This window comes from Trichosurus vulpecula, chromosome 9, assembly GCF_011100635.1.
Source record: "Trichosurus vulpecula isolate mTriVul1 chromosome 9, mTriVul1.pri, whole genome shotgun sequence".
Taxonomy (NCBI): domain Eukaryota; kingdom Metazoa; phylum Chordata; class Mammalia; order Diprotodontia; family Phalangeridae; genus Trichosurus; species Trichosurus vulpecula.
In genome coordinates this window covers 176,569,182-176,590,983 of record NC_050581.1, presented here as the reverse complement: position 1 = coordinate 176,590,983, position 21,802 = coordinate 176,569,182, and the positions used below count along the sequence as shown (strand labels likewise).

The window sequence follows — 21,802 nt, the reverse complement described above, 5'->3', positions numbered from 1 at the left end:
ACCCGTGTAATAATTAGAGATAAAAAAGGTTTAAAATCCTCATCTTTGACAGATAACTCTTTGGTATGAAAGAGGTTCTATCACAGGAGTACGGTTCCTGAGCACAAGCAGCAGTGGATCATCCCCTGGCTAATTCACCAAGGAGGCTTAGAGAAAGCAGGAGGGTTTGGGGCCTGGAAAGGAGGATGTGAAAGAGACCAGAACCAAAGACTAACTTTGGAAACTTCACAATTTTGTCTGGGGTTAGCCCTCATTCCCTAGAGCTGAGCTGGGACCTTGAGAAGCTGTACCCTAAGGTATTTTTGTCCAGAAGAGACAAATTCAGGCAGCTCCACTTTGCATGGCTCATAAAGCCTTTTTGTTTGTTTTAAGTGGGTGGCTTCATAGAAAGGAACTTCATTCCCAGAGGAGGTGTTAATTGGGACACTACCCTTCAGGTAAAGTTCTTTTAACTCATTATAAAAGTGGAACCATAGACATCAGTTGTTGTTGCTGTATTTGGGATTTTTCTTAGCAAAGATACTGGAGTGGGTTTGCCACTTCCTTCTCCAGCTCATTTTACAGATGAGGAAACTGAGACAAACAGGGTTAAGTGACTTGCCCAGGGTCATACCGCTAGTGTCCAACCGAGGTCAAATTTAAACTCAGGTCCTCCTGACTCTATCAACTGAGCCACCTAGCTGCCCATAGACATTAGAGTTAAAGGCATAATAATCCCATCGAAGACATCAGGCCCTCTTTCTAGCTAGGGCTGCATCTAGGCCTGCATTTAAATCCCTGTTCTGTCATTTACAACTCTGTGGTTTTGGTCTAATCATTTCTTTTCCTCTGGTCCTCAAGGTTGGGTACCCCAAAGTTGACAGGAACCTCAGAGGTCATCTAATTCAGGTTTGAACCTTATGGAACAGGAATCCCCTCTCTCCTTCCCAGCAACTGATCATCCAGCATTAATTAACAAAGAATGATTGCATGCATTGATGAGGATAAGCCTAATTCAGTGTTTACATTGTACTAGTCAGCATGTATAATGGTAAATCAATTCCCTAGACACCATTCATTACAATGGTGAATCCACCACCTCCCAAAGCAGTTCAGTCAATTTGGGGGCAGCACTAACTGTTAGCAATAGGCAGCTAGGTGGCTTAGTGGTAGAGTTCCCGGCCTAAAATCAGGAAGACTCACCTTCTTGAGTTCAAATCTGACCTTATACACTTAGTAGCTGTGTGACCTTGGGCAAGTCACTTACCTCTGTTTACCTCAGTTTTTCTCATCTGTAAAATGAGCTGGAGAAGGAAATGGCAAACCACTCCAGCATCTCTGCCAAGAAAACTGTGTGACCCTGCGCAAGTCATTTAACCCTGCTTGCCTCAGTTTTTTCGTCTGTTAAATGAGCTGGAGAGGAAAACGGCAAACTGCTCTAGTATCTTTGCCAAGAAAACCCCAGATGGAGTCATGAAGAGTCAGACACAACTGGAAAATGACTGAACAACAAAACCATTAGGAAATGTGTTTTTACCTTGAGCTAAAAATGTACCTCTCTACAATTTATTCTCACTACTCCTGATTCCTGACCCATCAAGCTGTTTTCCATATGCCTTCTCATGTTGGAGATACCATCAGCCTTCAGTTGGTTAATTCCTCTTCAGGCATTCCATTTGAGAAAGTAACACCCCACCCCCACTCCCTTTATTCCTTCCCTCCCCGCCCCGCCCCCCCCCCACCCCCGACCCCAGCCATGTTCCTGTGTAATCCTGCTCAGTCCCTAATTCCCCAGACGACTTTTCCGCCTTGCCTCTAGTGGGCACCTTGTCTCCCCATCACCTTTCGGCTGCCTTTTATGTGTGGTCTTCCCCAAATAGAAGGTAAACTCCTTGAGGGCAGTGTCTTTCCCAATGCCAGGCAGATAGAAAGTGCTTAATAAATTTTTTATCTAATCTAATCTACCTTTATTCTTATAGATCAAGCATGACAAATCTAATTCCCCTTCCATACAGCACACCTTCAAATAGTTAAAGAATAAGTCTTTTTTTTTCTTTCATCCTAAGCATCTCCAGTTTCTTCAGTTGATCCTCTCTGGTTCTGGATGCTCTGCCTTTATTAATTTACCCTTAAATCACAGGTCCTTTTTTACTGTCCTGTACAGTAGGTCTTTGTAGACTTCATTTTACTTTTGTGGATCAAATAGGAAAAAATTATACTGAAATTCATCTGGAACCACAAAAGGTAGAAAAGGTCATTATCTCCAGAGAAATGATGAAAAAGAAAAGTGGAAAGGAAGGAGGCTATTGGGACCAGATATCAAACTGTATTATAAAGCAATAATTCTCAAAAACAATTTGGTACTACTTAGAAAATGGGCAGCAAGGTGGCACAGTGTATAGAGCACCAGGCCTAGAATAAGGAAGACCTGAGTTCAAATCCAGCCTCAGATACTTAATAGCTACATGACCCTGGGCAAGTCACTTAACCCCATTTGCCTCAGTTTCTTCACCTGTAGTATGAGCTGGAGAAGGAAGTGGCAAATTGCTCCAGTATATCTGCCAAGAAACCCCAAATGGGGTCACAAAGAGTTTGAAATGACTAAAAAAACAGCTAAACAAGAAGAAAATAGAGAGACTAATCAATGGGCCAGATTAGATATACAACATGCAGAAGAAGAAAAATCTAGTACCTTGTGTGGGTAAACCCAAAGATCCCTGCTAGTAGGGGGAAGGGCTCACTACTTGACAAAAGCTATGGGGAAAACCAGAAAATAGCAAGTCATTTAGAACAACAGCTCAGAGATTAAACTGAGATGAACTCCAAATAGATATAGGACGTAACAAAAATAAAAGAAAGATTGAAGAAATTACTTTTTCAGATGTATGGGTGGTAGGGTAGAGAAGATCACAGCAGGGAAGATGGACAATTTTGATCACATAGAATTTTTAAAGGATTTTGCATGAACAAGTATACCATAGCTAAGATTAGAAGATAAATTGTTAAGCAAGGGGGAAGAATTGCAGCAAATTTCTCTGATAAAGGAACAGCTTCAAATTTATAAGAATGAGAATCTCTCTCCAATTGATAAATGATCTAGGAATATGAACAGGCAGGTCTCAGAGGAAGAAATCCTTGATGTGTATATATATATATATATATATATATATATGTGTGTGTGTATGTGTGTATGTATGCATGTATATGTATGTATGTATATGTATATATATACGTGTATGCATATATACACATATATACATACATATATGCATACATATACACACATATACATATGTGTGTATATATATATATATACACACACACACAGCCATATCAAAAAAAGTTTCAATTCAGTAATAATAAGCAAAATGGAAGTTTAAGCAATTCTGAGGTTCTATCTTAGACCCATAAGATTGGCAAAGATGACAAAAACCAAAAATGAGAAATGTTGGTGGGGCTGTGGGAAAGCATCACATTCATGCCCTGTTGGTGGAATGATGAATTGGTCCAATCATTCTGGAAAACAATATGAAATTATGCCTCAAAAATTGTCGTTGTTCATTCTTCACTTTTGAAGAGGACCGATAACATCATGAGCATGATGTCTTGACTTGCACGTGAACTGGATTTAACTGAGGCAGAGTTGTTCCAAGTCATCAGCCTCACTCTCTTTTCCAGTCATCAAAGTCCGGCAGCAAGACAAAAGTCAAGATGACTGGCGATGGCCCATGATGCAGTCGATGACCTTGGCCTTCCTAAACAGTCTTTAGTCATTGAATGGACATTGCCTCAGACAAACTGAGGTCCAGGGTCCTGAAAAATTACTAAAGTGTAATGCCTATTAAAGAGGAAAAATTCCTACATTCACAAAAAATACTTACGGTAGTTCTTTCCATAGTGGCAAAGAATCGGAAAATAAAAGAATGCCCATCAGTTGAAGAGCAGCTGAATGTTTATGATTGTAATGAAATATTATTGTGCATTGAAATGAAAAGAGACCTGGGAAGATTTGTATGAACCGACTCAAAGTGAAGCGAGCGAAATCACGAGAACAATTTAGACTGTAACATCAATATTGCAAAAGCAAACAATCCTGAAAGACTGTGTATTCTGATCAATTTGCTGATGAAGCATGTTTCCGGAGCACTGGTGATGAATTCTACTCACTTCATGACAAAGAGATGATGGGCTAATATACTGCATGAGAAATTCAATTTTGGATGTGACCAACATGGGAATTTGTTTTGCTTGTCTATGCTTATGTGATAGGAAAGTTCTCATTTTCTTTCTTTTTTTCCCTCTTAGAGGGTAAGAGGAAGTGAGAGGGAGGAAAAGTTAAATGCTTAATAAATTAAAAAATAAATATTATATTTATGAAAATAAGCATAGCATTATATTTTATTCTTTATACTATGTCTCTTTTGTGACTGAAGATTTGGTGTGCTATGGGAAACCATCGGTTAAAAACCTGCCTCTTCCCTACTCAGATTATCAAACATACCACATGTGCACAGACCCTTCCCATAAAGATTTTAGAGAGACAAAGGTTAGAGATAGTGCCTGGTTCTATGATTCCACTGACATGGAGAACTATTGGATGAAGTAATTCCCTCTATGACCCCATCTTCACCTTCTCTGCAACTTAAAGAATTACTTATAACATGGAGACATTAAGTGACTTGCCTGCGATCACACAGACAGTTTGTGTCAGAGTCGGAACTTGAACCAGGCTAACTCTATATCCAGTATCCATAGCTACCTCTCCAGAGAGTTGAGAAAGTAAACCAGTGGTAATTAGTAGTTGGTTCCTCAGTTGGCATTGGAGGTGGTGATGAAGTTCAGGGTATTTCTACCATCGACCATCTACCATCCACCATATTTTGTGATCTTGTCTTTCTTTTGGAATCATGTCTGCTTGGAATAACTTGAAAATCAATCCCTAAATGCTTTAAAATTTGTATCATCTCTTGCACAGTCTTCTCTACGTATTTGGCTACCCTTTCCCAATTTTATTTCCTTAAATTCCACTTCTGGCTACTGGTGCCTTATAGTACAATTGGGTAGCTCCACCATCATGGATGATGAGAAGAAATAATTATGAAAACTCTGGCAAATCTGCTCCATTTCATGATTATTTATAATTTTTTCTAGTTTCCCATATAAAGGTTCTTGGGAGCAAATAGGTTTTTTTGGTTTTTTTTTTTTTAGCATCTCATTCTACATTTACTGCAGATTGATTTTTCCCTCCACTTCTTTTTTTTTTGATGTTTTATGAGTTAATATTATTCATAATCTTCTGTTTTCCTTTTGGGTAATGTTTTACAATTGAACTTGTATTGACATTACCCTTGACTGCTTGGCTAGAAACTCATTTGTTTGCTGCATGACCCGGTTTCCGGCCTCTTTTGGCCTCCTTACTATGGCAACTATTCTATACTGCTTAAATTTCTCTAAAAAATGGTGATAACCAGAGTTAATGGCTTTACTTTTCTCCCTTGCTTATTTCTGATAGTTCATCCATCTAAAACAGGTTGGATTGGAATTGGAATTAGATAAAGTGTTTTCTTATCTTGATCCCTTCTAATTCTGTGTGAATTGGTTATCTTTGTCTGAACTAGTCAATGATCTGACTGCACACAAACAGCTGAGTCTGAAATGATGTTTCAATCTGTTTTGCTTTTTTTTGCAATGTTGTTCAACGATCTCCAAGATCAGCACCTTTTGTCTCTCTTAGTGAATGAATGAATGAATGAATGAGTGAGTGAGTGAATGAATGAATGGAGAAGTGTTTCTACTTACTACACGTTAAGAAAGGGAGAATTTCTGCTCTCAAGAGGCTCACACTCTAATTGGTGGGAGACAACACATAAGAGAAAGTTCAGGTATAAAGCATATGGAGAGACCTAGGAGTCTTAGGAATTCATTGGCCAGGCAAATGGCAAGATCCAGTTTATATCAACGAGGTCAAATGGCAGTGCTTGGGGTCCAGACTGATGCACCAAAAGGGTAGGTGGTCTGCTCAGGGTCTAAGGTTGAATTTGAACCTAGGTCTTCTTCACTCAGGTGCTCTGTCCACTCTTTCATTTTTCTCTAAATTCCTCCACTTTATCATTTCTTATTGCAAAACAATATTCTCTTATATTCACATAGCACAGTTTGTTCAGCCATTCCCTATTCCATGGGCATCCACTTTGTTTACTGTTATTTTTGTTTGTTTTTTTTTTTTTTTTTTTGCTACTAGAGAAAGTGCTATGAAAATTGTGCTGTCTATTGAACCATTCTTTCTATTGACTCCCTTGGGGAATATGATCAGTAGGGGAGGAGGAGCTTATTGCATTCAACAGATAAATGTTAGGTTGCTTTTCTGGCATAATTCTGAATTGGTTTTGAGAGTGGTTAAACCAATTTATGGCTCCACAAACAGTATATGAGGGTATTTGTCTTCCCATAGACTAACACTGACGACCACCTTTTGGGAGGACACTTTCGCCAATTTTCTGAGTATGAGATAACTTCAGAGTTATTTTTATTTGAATTTCAACCGTGTTCAGTAACTTGGTGCGTAATTTCATATGCTTGTTGAAAGTTTGTATTCTTCTTTTGAAAATTGTTCATTTCCTTTGACTGCTTATCTTAGGGGGAATGGCTCTTGGTCTTAAATATTGGGCTTAATTCTCTGTATGTCATAGGTTCATAAGCTTAGAGCTAGAAGGGATCTCAGAGGCCATCTAGTCCAACCTTCCTCATTTTACAGATGAGGAAACTGAGGTCTATGGAGGTTAAGTGACTTTTCCAAAGTCACACAGGTAGAATCAGAGATGGGACTGAGCCCAGGCCCAGGCCCTCTGACTTTAGAGCCAGTACACTTTCCACTGTATAGCAGACTTGTATCAGAGATATTGGATTGGGAAAGGGGAAGGAAACAAGCATTTATTAGGTGCCTACTATGTACCGGGCTCGATGCTAAGAGATTTTACAAGTGTTGTCTCATCCGAGCCTCATAGCAACCCTGGAAGGTAAGCGCTATTACTATATACATTTTACAGGTGAGGAAATGGATGCACACAGATGTTAAACGACTTGGCCAGCATCACACATTTGGATCTGAACTCAAATTTTTCAGACTCCAGGTCCAGCACTCTAACCACTGTACTTCCTAGCTTCACAATTGAAAGATTTTAGTCTCATTTTACAGTTTCTCTTATTCTATCAGGAATGATTTTATTAATATAAAAGTTTTTACATTTTAACTAACCAAAATTATGTCTTTACATATTTAATTACCACTCCTATGCCTTATGTAAGAATTCCCTTTCTAGTCATAAATATGAAATCCTTCTCTTTTTATGATTTGCTCTTATATATTCATGTTAAGTATAGCTTTGGAGCTTATAGTGGCATATGGTAGAAATTACGGGTCTAAACCTAATTGCTGCAAAATTACTTTTTTCCCCCAGAAATTCTTCTCAGATAGGAAATTTTTCTCAGAAGTAATTTATATTCCAGGTTGGTCAGACACTGGGCCACTATTTTCTATTGCTTCTGAAACCATACACTATTTCCAAGCACTAAGATCCTCAGTGACAGATTGATCAGTGACCCATCGCTTTCAATGGTGGATTTTCCAGAATGACATTTCATACTTTGCTGTTATAAAATAAACATCTATGCAAAGAACAATCTCTTCTTTATATTCCCTTCCCAACCACTCAAATAGGACAATATTTGTAAGGTACTAGAAAAATGCCTGGCACATTATAGGTGCTTAATAAATGCTTGTTCCCTTCTTTAACTTCCCTGAACTACACACACACACACACACACACACACACACACACACACACACACACACACACCCTTGTTCCACTGGAATATTAGAGGCTACTTGACTGTTAAAAAACAAAAAAGTCTATGACTTGGGTCTTTTGGGGAGAAGTATAGGAATACTAATCCTTCAGAGACTTTAGCTGTAGCATCAGTACAAACTTCCTTAGCTGCCTGAATAAGGTTAAAAAAGATTTTCATTCAGTAATATTGGCTATAGTAAAACAATGAGTGACCACCAATTATAATAGAATATGCCCCATTCTGATATTGGAAATTTGGAAATTTACTTCTCTGCACAGAGATTCTCAAAGTGACCTTGACCCTATATACCCTAGAACAACTAAGAGTGTGGAGTTATGTCATCATAACCTCAAACACTATAGACACCCATCTCTCTCTCTCTCTCTCTCTCTCTCTCTCTCTCTGTGTGTGTGTGTGTGCCCTGTGTGCCTCTCTCTCTCTATCTCTGTCTTTCTCTCTCCCTCTTTTCTTCTTCTTCTTCTTCTTCTTCTTCTTCTTCTTCTTCTTCTTCTTCTTCTTCTTCTTCTTCTTCTTCTTCTTTTCCCTCTCCCTCTCTTTTCCTCCTCCTCCTCCTCCTTCTTCTTTTTCCTTCCCCTCCTGCCTCCAACATCAGTACTGAGGCATTTCTCATTATAAGCAATGGTCATTTTTTTTATTGTAGCCAATACAGCCAAATGAGAATCTTTTTTAATCCATTGCAGGAGGCTAAGGAAGGATGTACTGTGGTAAGAATGCCGTAGCTAAAATCCTTAAAAGGCTTAGTATTCCTACACCTCTCCCAAAAAAACTCAAGTAATAGATTTTTTTAACCAGTCAAATACTACTACTACTAGCTAACATTTCTCTAGAGCTTCAAAGTCTGTAACATGTTTTACATACGTTATCTCCTTTGATCATCACAACAACCCTATGATTTGGGTGCTACTCATATCCCCATTTTACAGACAATGAAAATGAGGCTAAGAGGAATTAATCAACTTGCCCAGGGTCACACAGCACACAACTATTTGAAGGGAAATTTGAATCCAGGTCTTTCTAACTCCAAATGAAACTCTCTATCCACTATGCCATGTAGCTTACATATTCTTTAATTAACATGAAAAGTCCCCTTTAGCCCACACAATGAACATCTTATCCTCTGAGCTGCTCCACTTCAGCAGTCATGCTCTCATCAGATATGATGTTGGTAAGGATATTATCCTAGGACAACTACCACCACCAATCCACTTTTTTAAAAAAATTTCAATACAAACATTGTGATTGCCTAGCAATGGAATGCCTAGATTGATAACCAAAATGAAAAATCTTGTAGCTCACCTAAGACAAGTGTAGGGAAAGATTTATTGCAGGTTTCTGGACCATTCTGCACCTTCATCTAAGATTTCGCCAACATCTTGGGAACATTTATGAGACTTGTAAAGTTTATGTGAGTTAATTCATTGCTGCCTCTTTGAAAAACAAACACTTCCTATTACCTGCTGTGTTTTTTACCCTACAGTCAGCTAGAGCTCTGTATGAACTAGGTTCAACTCCCAATTTGTACTTGCTGTTCTGGGCACAAAGTTATAACTATCATCCTTTGGTGCTTTGGTGGTTCTGTGACTTCACTGAAGTGTATATTCCCTCCACAGACAGAGATTACAATTCATCCATTTCTTGTCCAGTTCTTGGTCATGTTTTTCTACATACTTTCTATACAGGATCCATCTAACACACTGGAGGCCTTCCTCTAGTTCTGTTAGGGATACTACCATACCATTTCTGGGTGAAGGGAAGAAGTATTTTTTAAATGCCTACTATGTGCCAGCTATTAAGTGCTTTCGAGATATTATCTCATCTGATCTTAACAACCCTGGGAGGTAGGTATGATCATTATCCCCATTATCCCCACTTGACCATTGATCTTACCCAGTGCCACAGAGCTATTAAGAGATATTATCTCATCTGATCTTAACAACCCTGGGAGGTAGGTATGATCATTATCCCCATTATCCCCACTTGACCATTGATCTTACCCAGTGCCACAGAGCTATTAAGTGTCTGAGGATGGATTTGAACTCAGGTCTTCTTGACTCCAGGCCCAGCACTCTATCCACTGTGCCATCAAGCTCTTTATCTGCCAGTTGACGCTCCTTCTTTCAACCTGTTATCTTTTCCAGTTGTGTCCTCTTTAATGATGTTCTTAATGCCACTTCTCATGGGTATGGATGGCAGATGTCCCCACATTAGTGAAATCACACATCCACCAAAAAACCAAGGTGTGATGGATATAGCTCCTTACCTCTAAAGTAATAGCAAATTACAACCCATTCCAGGATTGGATGGAGCTGTCAGCAGACTTTAATAACATGCTGCCATCTGCTGACACCCTCATGTGTCTTTCCATGGCCCTCTGGGGTACTTGTGGTTTTTATTCTACTCATCGTGGTGGTCTGTGATTTATAATTATATAACATTGCCAGACAGATAGCATTAATGTTCTTTCTCTCCCTAAATGATCTTGGATTCATTTAGCTTTTAAATGTCATATCTCCACTTGAATGTCCATTCATGAAAGTCAGCAGCAAGTTGTTTTTTCAATCTTTTATGTTCATGGTCTTTTACATTTTAATTTTAGTTTTAGACTGGTCCTATGACCTGAACTAGTTAGAGGGAATTAACATAGGAAATTCCCTATGCAGATAGGCACCTTATTGTCTTATGGCATTGCCTGGGGCACTGAGAAGTCAGTCAGTCAATAAATATGTAAAATCACCTACTCTGTGTCATGCATTGTGCTAAGCTCTGGGGACACAAATAGATTCAAAAGCAGTCCCTGCTCTTGAGAAGCTCATTAAATCAGAGAGACAATGTGCAAACAACTATGTACAAACAAGCAAAATACCAGATAAACTGGAATTAATAACAAAGAAGGCACTAGCCTTACTAGGGATTGGGAAAGACTCCTTGGAGAACATGAGATTCTAGCTCATACTTGACTTTGGGTGACTCAAGGCCACCTAGTCATAGAATTCAACTTCTGCCTCAGGGGCCTGCTCCCTAGCTATACATAGTTCCTCTTTAATAAAAATTTGCTTGATTTAATTGAATGGAAAGAGATGGGCTTTTGTGGCAGTGAGGAATTTCCCGAATGCAATCCAGCCCAAGAGCCTTCTCCTTCTCCATTAAGAGTCTAGACCAGGGGTGGGGAAACTGTGGTCTTGATGCCGCACGTGGCCTTCTAGGCCCTCAAGTGAGGCCCTTTGACTGAATCCAAACTCAGTCAGGACCACACTTGATAACCTAGAGGGCCACGTGTGGCCTCGAGGCCACAGGTTCCCCACCCCTGGTCTAGACTATTGTCTATCTGAAGTAACTGTTCAAACTATTCGTATTGATGAATTAATATGTATGTCTTGAGGTTGGCAGTGTTGCTATCTTTAAGCATTTAAAAGGTGTCATGGAAAAGAAATTGGCTTTGTTCTATTTGGTCCCAAAGGGAAGAGCTAGGAGCAACGGGCAGGAGTTCAATGATATTGAAATAATACTTTAAGGTTGCAAAGCAGTTTACACATATTATCTCAGTTGATCCTCAGAAAAACCCTGAGATAGGTGCTATTATAATCATCCCTGATTTAGGGATAAGGAAACTGAAGTATATACAGGTTAAGTAATGTATTTGCTCGGGGGCATGAGGTCTGGGGCAAGATTTGAACTCAGGCCTTTCTGATTCCAAATCCAGTACTTTATCCATTGTATATAAAAATTTCCTAACCATTCAAGCTGTCCCAAAGTGTATTTGAAATCAGAGAACAGTGTGGCTGGTAGGAAATTCAGATATCCGGTAGAAATGTACAAAATCTTTGAGGAGAGAGATGGCTTTATGTCCATCTTTGTATTCCCAGTGCCAGCATAGCAGTAACATGAGAAGTATTTGTTGAATTGGAGAGAATTGAGCTATTTGAACTGCCTCATTTATAGATGAGGAACTGAAGTCTAGGGAGGATAAATGACTTCCTCATAGTCACATAGCTTTTAAATGGCAAATCTAGGGCTTAACCCAGGTGTTCTAGCTCCAATTCTGGGGATCTTTCAACTCTACCATCTGGCTTCTCCCTGTTTCTAGAGATAGTCAGAAAAGCATGGAAGATAGGTCTCCTTGTTTTTTGGGGTGGGAGGGTTGGTTCTTTGGTTCACTTTGGTTCTTTGGTGGATGTGACTTCAATCTGGACAGTCTACCAGTGAGTGCCATGACAGAAAATTGAATCACTTCCATTTGAATTGTCTTAGGAGGATTCTGAAGATCACCTGGCAGAATAAGGTACCAGACACCGAGACAGACCAAATAAACTGGCAAGCACTCAAACTCTACTTTGGAGAGCACAACTCTGTTGGGGAGGCCACATAGCCTAAATGCCAAACACACCCACACTTACTTAAATAACTATTTTATGGACAACTCCTTACATAGATTTCTGAAAAACAGTAAAAGGACACTCTCAAGGTCTCCCTGGAGGACTTTAGTATTGATTGTGAGATGTGGGAGATGCTGGCACAGGACTGCCCAGCATGGCGTGCCTGCCTCACAAGGAAGGTGCTGTGTTCCAATGAGTAAAGCAGAATATAGATAGCACAAAGAAATGTGAGATGTGCAAATCTAGAGACATCTCTATCCCAAATGTTCAAATGGACTATCTGTGCTCTGTACCTGGACCCCAACACTTTGATGTCATTTGTCCTATTCAAGTATGATGGATGAATGATGCTTTTATTACTATGGGTAAATCTCCTGCCCCTACCCACAAGAAGTGGCACGGAGAACATCACTGAGCAGGGCATGACTGGAAGAGGTGGGTAGTGCTTGAGAGAATAGAAGACATCCAGCAGATAAACCAGGTGGCACAATGGTATTAGGGATTTTCCCCCATTTATTTCAGTATTTCCACTCTCTTAAAGTTATTTTGACAGCTGACCTCTAAGAGCCTTAAAAATGTGTTTTCTCCATCAAGCATAAATACAATTTCTGTATGTTCTTAGGCAGATCCAGTCAGCATTAACTTCACGAATTTACCTTTTAATGTGACCTTGCCACTTCCTGACATTGTGCATTGGGAATTCCAGTGGTGGAGTTCAAATGCAGTGGGAACACTATTGTTGCTGATGGAAATAGATCACAGCAATAGATGAGCGGTTCTCCTTTACTCTTATATATTATCCTCATTCCAGTTTTAACTGGAAATGATGACTTGGCTTACCTCAATCTCATATCAAGCTCTCTGTAGTTTTGTTTTTTTCTAAATTCTTTTTCATTATTTTATAATGCTCATAATCTTTCATCCTCATCCTCCATAATATGTTGCAAATGATCTTGCAATCTAACCTGTGGCCTGATCTATAAGGCCTCTCTCCTTGGTAAAAGAAATGTGCTTGTTTTCTGAAGGGCTTTCTGAGCTGAATGTACAAATATTTTTCATGTATTAAACTTGTACAGGAAATAATGATAGACTGAATATCTTTATTCTTATCCATTCCCCATTTTAGGAAAGAAGGGTCAACTACACAACACTGCTTTTCATTCACAGCATGCTAAAATGTGGAGATTTAATAAATAATTGTCAGTAAGAGAAAGAGAATGGTATAGCGCAGGAGTGTTACAAATAGAGATGGAGCCACTGAATGGCACATAAGGATCCCTAGGGGCTGTATGTTGATCAGAAAATCACAAACTGACATTGTCTAAGTTCTACTGTATTTTTATTTATTTTGTTAATTTTAATCTGATTAGGGCTGCTCTTGGGAGATTAGAGCTGTGGGTAGAAAGTCTGACACCTCTATAATTAGCCTATTAAATGCTGGCCTTAGAGGCAGGCAGCCTTACATTCAAATTCTACCTGGGACACTTACTATGAGACCACAAGCAGATCATATAACTTCTCTGATCCTCAGACAGCTAATACAACAAATTACAGCGATCTGCCTTAGTGGAGGGAATTCTCACATCAACAATATCACAAGTCTTGGAAATATTGACCTAAGTATCAGTAACAAAATGTTTTAAGGATATTTCTGTGGTTCTAAGATTGAAAACTACAAATGCTGCTCCTGGTAATGTAACTACAATAGAATATTTTTCCCATCAAGAGATAAATCTACACTTGTTACATATAAATGTTACTGAAAAGACCTAGAAGAAAGTATTGAAGTATTGGAATTATACAATATATCAAGAGAAAGAGAACCATGTATTGCAGAGTGGGGGGATCTCTCTATTTAGTAACAGAGTAATAGAGATAGAACTTGGTGAGCTTGGTTTGAATTTGTTCCACAAAACAAACAAACAAACAAACAACTTGTGAGTTTCCCATGGAAATCAAGATACACTCAGAGCAAGCTACAGCCGAGCCCACCTGATTCCATCTTCCGGAGCTAGTTTTAGGGGGCACTCAGCAACCACAATGAAAAGTCTCTTTTGAAAAATAGATCTTTGGTGACAGGTGCTCATGGGAGTAGTTCTGGGTATTCTTATTGGAAAAGAGTCATGCTGATGCCTTTTGTTATTTATACCACAGTAGTTCTCCAGTATGGAGGCAGCTAGGTGGCTTAGTGGTTAGAGTACTGGGCCTGGAGTCAGGAAGACCTGAGTTCAAATCCAACCTCAGATCCCTCTATTTGGTTTAATACACTGGAGAAGGAAATGACAAATCAATCCATTATCTTTGCCAAGAAAACCCCATAATGGAATCAGGAAGAGTTAGACATGAGTGATCAACTGAACACCAACAACAATTCTCCAGTATATACCCCCTCCCTCCTACAGACTCATTGGATCAGAAAGGGAGCTTAGAGGTCACTGATTTGAATTCTTTTTTTTTTTCTGTTTTTTAAATTTTTTTAAATTTTATTTAGTTTTCAGCATTGATTTTCACAAGAGTTTGAATTACAAATTTTCTCCCCATTTCTACCCTCCCCCCACTCCAAGATGGCTTATATTCTGGTTGCCCTGTTCCCCAGTTAGCCCTCCCTTCTGTCACCCCACTCCCCTCCCATCCACTTTCCCCTTCCTTTCTTGTAGGGCAAGATAAATTTCTACGCCCCATTGCCTGTGTATCTTATTTCCTAGTTGCATGTAGAAACATTTTTTTGTTTTTGAACATCTGTTTTTAAAACTTTGAGTTCCAAATTCTCTCCCCTCTTCCCTTCCCACCCACCCTCCCTAAGAAGTCAAGCAATTCAACATAGGCCACATGCATATCATTATGTATAACCCTTCCACAATACTCATGTTGTGTAAGACTAACTATATTTTGCTCCTTCCAAACCTATCCCCCTTTATTGAATTTTCTCCCTTGGCCCTGTCCCCTTTCGAAAGTGTTTGTTTTTGATTACCTCCACCCCCATCTGCCCTCCCTTCTATCATCCCCCCTTTTTTTTATCTTCTTCCTCCTTTTTTCCTGTGGGGTAAGATACCCAATTGAGTATGTATGGTATTCCCTCCTCAGGTCAAATTTGATGAGAGCAATATTCACTCATTCCCCCTCACCTGCCTTCTCTTCTCTTCCTACAGAACTGCTTTTTCTTGCCACTTTTATGCGAGATAATTTACCCCATTCTATCTCTCCCTATCTCCTTCTCTCAATATATTCCTCTCTCATCCCTTAATTTGATTTTATTTCTTTTATATATCTTCCCTTCATCTTCAACTCACCCTGTGCCTACTCTCTCTCTCTCTCTCTCTCCACATACATATATACATACATACACACTCACATATACATATATATATACATAAACATATATATATATGCATATTCCCTTCAGCTACCCTAATACTGAGGTCTCATGAATCATACACATCATCTTTTCATGTAGGAATGTAAACAAAGCAATTCTACTTTAGTAAGTCCCTTGCAATTTCTTTTTCTTGTTCTTTTTCTTGATTACCTTTTCATGCTTCTCTTGATTCTTGTGTTTGAAAGTCAAATTTTCTATTCAGCTCTGGTATTTTCACTGAGAAAGCTTGAAAGTCCTCTATTTTATTAAAAATCCATATTTTGCCTTGGAGCATGATACTCAGTTTTGCTGGGTAGGTGATTCTTGGTTTTAATCCTAGCTCCATTGACCTCCGGAATATCATATTCCAAGCCCTTTGATCTCTTAACGTAGAAGCTGCTAGATCTTGAGTTATTCTGATTATGTTTCCACAATACTCAAATTGTTTCTTTCTGGCTGCTTGCAGTATTTTCTCCTTGATCTGGGAGGTCTGGAATTTGGTGACAATATCCCTAGGAGATTTCTTTTTGGGATCTATTTGAGGGGCTGTATGTTTTGGTCTTCTTTGTCACCCAAGAAAGATTCCAGAGTCTGAGACTGAATCTGGGTGCATTTTCACTGCCTGGCCATATTCCCAGCCAACTAACTTGACCCTTGAGTTTTTCAGCAGGGTATGACTGCTTGTAGAGTTAAGAGAACTATGTTCCAAGCCTGGGGGGATGCACCAGCTCTGCCACACCAGCACTGCTCCTTCCCCAAGAACTCCCAACCCGGACTGGGCTTAGATCTTCAGCAGGCTCTTCACTCCTGCTCTGATCTGCCACTTAATTCCTCCCCCCAGGTGGGCCTGGGGCCAGAAGTAACTGCAGCTGTAGTTCTGTAGCTGCCTCCAGGGTGGTAGCTGAACCCAAACTCGTCCACTCCCACAGCTTTTCCCACTAACCTTCTCTGTTGTCTTTGGTGTTTGTGGGTTGAGAAGTCTGGTAACTGCTGCAGCTGACTGATTTAGGGTGCTAGGGCCCGCTCCGCCTGGTTCCTGATCTGGTTGGTCCATACCGCCCATGCTAGGCTCTGCTCTGCTCCCAGCTCCATGCAGGATAGACCTCACCCAGAGACCATCCAGGCTGTCCTGGGCTGGGGCCCTGCTTCCCTCTGCTATTTTCTGGATTCTGCAGTTCTAGAATTGGTTCAGAGCCATTTTTTATAGGTTTTTGGAGGGGCTTGGCAGGGAGCTCACGCTAGTCCCTGCTTTCCAGCCGCCATCTTGGCTCTGCCCCCCACTGATTCTAATTCTAACATCTACTTCTAACCCTAACTCTATTTCTAACCTTAAACCTGCTTCTAGATACTTCAGTTTACAGATAAGGAAACTGAGTCCCAGGAAGGTTATATCAACTTGCTTAAGGTCCCACAGATAGCAAGTGTCTGAGGTGGGATTGGAGTCCAGGTTGCCCTGATTCCAAGGCCAGCATTTTATGCACCATACCCCTTTGCTTTTAGGATCCTCCATACTAACAATAACGGTAACAAAAATGGGAGAGGGGAGAGACCAAATAAGGCAGTATATATACCATTCTGTTCCCATAGTCCTCCATCTCTTTGCTGAAAGGAGGGAAGCATGATTCATCATCCATAGCCTGAGGCTGAGATTGATCCCTGCCATGAGTTGAGTTTGGCTGCCATTTACTGTTGTTTGGGTTTACAGCATTGCAGTCGCTGTGTGAATTTTGATTACTTCAGACTTTCACTTTGTGGGCAATCATTTGTACAGGTCCTCTCATGTTTCTCTGAATTTTTCCTATCATTTCTTGCGGTGCAAGACTATTTTGTTACATTTGTATAACATAGTTTTTTCAGCCACTCCCTAATCAGTGGGTACCCGCTTTGTTATTAAGTGTGTGTGTGTGTGTGTGTGTGTGTGTGTAGCTTTTTGGTTCCATTTTTCATCTCATTGAGTGGTGTCCAAGAAAGATTTGGTTTGCCATCTGTCACTCTGTGTTCCTCCAATAAACTTTTGGGTGAGACAGATGCAATGCATCATGGATCTCTAGTTCCCTTCCCTGAACTTAATGTACAGGGAACACCTGTCCCTGTATCGATCTTTTCTCCTACACTTATCTCTCCAATGCTCCCCATTATTTTTCACCAACAATCTTCCTTCCTATCAATTTTAATTTCATTTCTGTTCCTCCCTCTGTTCCCCTCCTCTCTTCTCCTCCTGTCTACAAAATCCTGGCTTTAAAACTTGGACCCCTGCAATGTCTTCTCCCCTCTTGGGCCCAAGATTCACCTGAGACCAGTGCTCTGCCCAAAATCAACATTTCTGCACCTTGCCTTCCCTGAGAGGACATAATGCCAGAGGAGCTGTGACCCGGAAGGCCACTCTAGTTTCTAGTTAGTAAAGTTCAGGACTAGGGATGTGTCTATTTTCCTCTCAATGATCATTCCTTGAAATACAAAGAAACCCAAATCCCTTGAACTGTTCAAAGAGTTTTTTCTTCAGGAATGTATGATTGCAAGCTTTTTGACTGTATTATTACATTGTATAACACACTGTATCATCCCATGGTAAGATAAGATCAGTGTGAACAATGAAACAAGTGACATCTCATACAATAAAGAAGCTGCTTTGGTCTTATCCCAGTGGGAAAGGATTCAATGACTCAACAAGCATTTATTAAATACCTACTACATGCCAGGCAGCTCTATGGCAGAGACACGTACCACCACAGCTTCCAAAGAATTAAAGATGAGTACAACCCAGAGGACAACAGAGAAGTATATGGTAGGTGGGATCAGGTTGCGATATAAAGCCAATGAGAGACTTTAAAAAAGAGTAAGAGTAAAAGAGGTGATCAAGAAACACATAGTATGATAGGAAGAAAAGATGGGCTTAGCACAGTGCCTCACACATAGTAGGCACTTAATAAATCTTCAATGACTGATCGATCAATGTGGTAAGAAGGAGGGATGAAAGGGGGACAGTCATAGCACCCCAGTGGTACCCATGTTGGCAAAAAGTGAGGAAGATGGGTAAATACCTGGTGGTGAACCTTTCGAAGGTGGGCTAGCATAGCATAAGATGGGCAACCATGGATGCGTTGTTATCTGCTTTATTATTAGAAGGAACTCTTAAAATGATGAGCTCCTAGATCCCTTTGGGTACATTATATATAAATATACGTGCCAGGGACTGTGTGCTAAGCACTGGAAAGACAAAGACAAAACCAAAAAAAACAGAATCCTTGCTTTCACCTGGTTTTCCCTCATTATGATAGCTAGGTTGTTTCTTGAATGCTCTTCTTCCTCAGCTCAATCTCTTCACCTATCGTAGGTGTTTATATTTTTTTTTTTTTGTATCTAAAGGTTTGCTTATTTTATTGTCTTTGCAAAAGGGGCAGGTGGCTTATTTGGCAAAGCAGGAATGTGCCAGGGCGTCCAACAGGAGTCCTCTTTTGGCAAGGGGATGTCAGGCTGAGGCCCCAGCCTGGATCATTTCGGTCTAGGATGTCCCACACACTTCTTTGGTTGGCAGAGCACAAGTCTTTGAGGAGAAAACAGACTTCTTAAGGTCCTAGACTTGAAAGGGGCAGCATGGGCCCCTTCTGGTGGGGAGTCCTTACTCCCCCAAGGATGCTTGGTCTCCACCTCAGGATGAGGTGCTCTTTCTCGGCTGTCTGCACCCTTGGGAAGCAGCGGGATGGCCCAGTCCCAAGGTGGAGGCCAGGTTGTCCTTCATCCACCTGAGGTAAGAGGCAGTCTCCAAATGCAGTAGAGCCTGCCCTTCACGCACCATCCCCTCCTCTTCTGGAAGCCTAGCCCCTCCAGCCTGGGAGCAAGCTGAGCGCTATAACTTTGACTGGGAGTGAGAGGTTCAGGGGCCCTTTCGGATCTCCTTCCGTTTCTCCTCTTTCCTCCCACACCTCTCCTCTTCCTTTAGGGCTTTCTGGAAGGGGTCAGTACTCTGGAAGGACTCTGAGTGATCTGTTGTAAAGGTGTTCCTGTAGTCTGGGGATCTCTCACCAATTCCCAGCTCCTGAGCCATCAGGCCCAGAAGCTGGGAGTAGGTGCCCTGGTCAAAGACGCCTGTCTGGTTGCAGAAGCTGATGAGGTGGTTCCGGTTGGAATTCCTGTCAAAGTAGTGATGGACGATCTTGGGGGAGCACGACGTCGCCGAAGAAGGCAGTGTTCTCCACCACGTGGGAGAATGCATCCTTCAGCTTCTCATCCATTGGGAAGAGCCCATCGGGGAAGATGTCAGCCTCCAGGAGGCCAGCCCCGGAGTCCTCCAGCACCTTGAAGAGGCCCTTGAGCATGACGTCAATGATCTTGTACTGCTGGTGGATGCCGTTCAGCTCAATGAAGCTCTTCAAGACCTTCATCTGGTCCTTTCATTTCACCGCAAACATCTTGTAGATATCCAAGCTCAGGTCTGGGTCCGAAGTAGCCCCGCTGGCCAGCATCAGCATCAGGCAGAAAGCAGTCAGCCAGGAAAGGTCCATGGTGGAGGCCCCCCAAGCCCCGGGGCCCAGGCTGCCGCCAAGGGGGCGTCTTCACGGGGAGTGCTGGGTGCCCGCATGGGGGGCACCCAGGATGCCGCTGCTGCTGTCGCCCTGTCGCAGATCTCGCTCCCGCATCCTATACATAGTAGGTGCTTATCACATGCTTCTTGGTTACATTGGATTGGATCTTTATTTCTTTTCCTATCAGATATTGCATATAGTATCGTTCAAGTATTAGGTACTTAATGCTTGCTTATTGGTTAGACTGGATTGGCCCTTTATTTCGTTACCAGGACCAAAGTCAGGATGAATATTTGAAATAATTACCCCATAAGAAATATGTATTTGACATGCAAATCACATTGTTAAACCATAAGACTTGGAAAGTTAGGACAATGCCATGTTGGGATGATGATTAGACTATGACCACAAAAGGACACCAAGTTACAAATTCCAGTTCTCTTACAATGGCTACATAACCTTCAGCCTAAGGACTCCAGCCTCAGAAAGAGCAGGACCTGCCCTGGGGGCTTGATCCAATTTTTGAGACATCTGAATGCTGCAGTGGGTAGAGTGAAGAACCCAGAGTCAAGAAGACCCAAGTTCAAATCCAGCCTTAGACTCGATCTAGTTGTGTAACCCTGGGCAAGTCACTTAACCTTTGTCTACCTCAGTTTCTTCACCTGTAAAACGGAGATAATAGCACCTACCTCACAGGATTGTTGTGAGGATCAAATCAGATATTTGTAAAATGCCTTGCCAACCTTAATCCTTGCAATTATTATTTGGAGGCAACAAAGTTTCCCTTACTCCTCTCTCTCCTCCCACACATAAGTTCTTTGTGAAAGGGCCCAAATCAGCCACCTGGAATTCTTCACACTCTGCCACCCCGCCCCTCATTTTAGCATTCTTTTTATGTATTGTCTTCCCTATTAGAATGTAAACTTCTTGAGGGCAGGAGCTTTCTTTTTTTAACTTTTCTTTGTATTCCTGGACCTTAGTATGCACAGTGTCTGGCAATTAGTAATAGTAAGCAATTAATGGATGCTCGTTGACTAACTGACTTTTGGCTCATAGCCAAAACATATTATATTAATTATAAATTATATTAGTTAATTATGTTAACATAGGAAAGTCCCCAAATGTGAGTGGCAGGATCCCCCTAAATTCTACATAGGCACTGAACATACAATATAATTTTGAGGGTGTAAGATACCTTTCCCCCCACTTCATTCAGGTCGATTAAGGAAATTTTCAGTTTGATCAAGAATTCCCCTACTCCACCTCTTCCCTCTCCATAAAAGTACAAGTGGGTTCAAGGAAAGCAGAGACAAACAATCTTCTTATATTACCTTTATGCTGAAATCTAATTTCGATATTTGTATCTCTTCCAAAGAGAGATTGATTTCCAAACTCGTATTAAAATTGTGGGTGACTTGGCTCATGCCAGCATAAAGAATACTTCACCAAGGAAGGATGCTTTCCCAGGGGAAGGACAATCAAAACCTTGGACCACAGAATGTCTTATTTTATTGCCTGGATCCATGGAAATTCACAGCGAAGGATTAAACTTTTAATATCTGGTCCCAACAGGACATCATTCTTGATGTTATTCAGCTGTCAGAATGTTGTGCCTGGAATTTTCATCACTATGTTTGTGCTCTCATGGATCCACACTTTAGACTTTGAAAAAAGGTTGGTATAATGTTTATTTTGTTTTGTTT

The 21,802-nt window shown here is 40.8% G+C and overlaps 1 pseudogene; it reads right to left on the bottom strand.

The window, feature by feature from the left end:
- Window positions 1-19,423: 19,423 nt before the first annotated feature.
- LOC118830640 lies at window positions 19,424-20,078 on the bottom strand (annotated as a pseudogene).
- Window positions 20,079-21,802: the final 1,724 nt, after the last annotated feature.